This window comes from Arachis ipaensis, chromosome B05, assembly GCF_000816755.2.
Source record: "Arachis ipaensis cultivar K30076 chromosome B05, Araip1.1, whole genome shotgun sequence".
Taxonomy (NCBI): domain Eukaryota; kingdom Viridiplantae; phylum Streptophyta; class Magnoliopsida; order Fabales; family Fabaceae; genus Arachis; species Arachis ipaensis.
In genome coordinates this window covers 94,307,271-94,308,999 of record NC_029789.2, presented here as the reverse complement: position 1 = coordinate 94,308,999, position 1,729 = coordinate 94,307,271, and positions in this window count along the sequence as shown.

Below are 1,729 nucleotides of genomic sequence, written 5' to 3'. Positions count from 1 at the left end.
ATGATTCTTGGCTTTGGTTGAGTAATTAGAGACTTTTGAATTATCAAACTCCTTTGTTGATTGATAATTGGAAGTTGCTGGTTGATTTGGATCCCTCTAAAACTAGACTTTCCTTAGGAGTTGACTAGGACTTGAGGAATCAAATTGATTAGTCCACTTGACTTTCTTTTATTCGGTAAGGGTTAACTAAGTGGGAGCAATGAACAATTCTCATCACAATTGATAAGGATAACTAGGATAGGACGTCTAGTTCTCATACCTTGCCAAGATTTTTTCTGGTTATTAATTTAATTTCTTGCCAATTTACCTTTGCTTGTTCCTTATTCAAAAAAAAAACCCAAAAAGATACCTTCCCATAATCAATAATAAATCATAACTCCCTGCAATTCCTTGAGAGACGACCCGAGGTTTAAATACTTTGGTTATTATTTTTATTGGGTTTACTTTAGTGACAACCAAACTTTTGTATGAAAGAATTCTTTGTTGGTTTAGAAACTATACTTACAACGTGATTACTTTTGTGAAATTCTTTACTAGCAAAAATCCGTTCGTCAGGTACCACCCCCATTCTTTCATATACACAACTCGGACGGTGGCTCCCAGATGTAAACTAAATCGGAGACCACCGTCCTCTAGCGCTTGGACCTCATAAACAAGCCCAACCACCATCCGGTTCTAGGTAAGCCCCAGAACAGATACCAATCTAGAGAAGACCATTTTATCGATACTCTAAAGATATATTTGTGTCTTCAATAAGATAGAAAATTAAAGAAAAAATGTTTAAAAGATTATTAAAAATATTTAATTATTAAAAAATTATAATATAAAAATTATTAGGAAGGATTAATTATTAGGTGAATTCTACTCTATCCTTTCTAAAATAAAGGGTAAATTACCCCTTGTGACATATACAATGATTATTCATAAATTATTCTACTATCAGAGCTCCAAAATCCACGTTATCTTCTCTTTTATTTTCAATTAACGCGATGTTTCTCTTGAAACTTGATAGTAGTGTCATTTTCATAATCCGCACCAAATACACCTCTTCTTTTTCAATTTTAAAACCATAATTCCTCTCAAATCCAATCACCATTTCCAATCAATTAGGCTAGAATTTTGAACTTGTTCATATATGCTTTCAATCTCCCATTTCAACGAACACATCTATTAATTTTTCAGCTCTCTTGTTCCTAAGATTTTCTTCCTAGTATTCTTCTTAAAATTCAGTCGGATCAACGATGATACTTCTCTTCAGAAAACCAACCCTCATAGCCTTGTATAACTATATAACAAAAAAATAAACTAAAATATTAGTTAGTCATAAAAATAATGAGTTAATAATTACCATCTTAGAATTTTTATTATCTGAATAATGATTGAAAAATAATTTAAGAGCAATTAAAGATAAAAAAATAAAATAAAATATCTTGGTGTCTCCTTTCACGCACCAATTACCATCATTTTTAACTAATATATCACAAATTTCTATCAGTTTTTTAGCTCTCTCTCTTTTTTAGGATTTTCTAGCGATCGTATTAGAGATAGTAATTAGATTTGACCATCTCATTCAAACTTTGAAACTCTGGTTGAAAGATAATTTATCAATAATCATTGTATATGCCACAAGGGATAATTTACCCTTTATTGTAGAGAGGGCATGGTAGAGTTCACCTAATTATTATAATATTTATAAAAATATTAAAGTAAGAACTTGATTCAGATATGT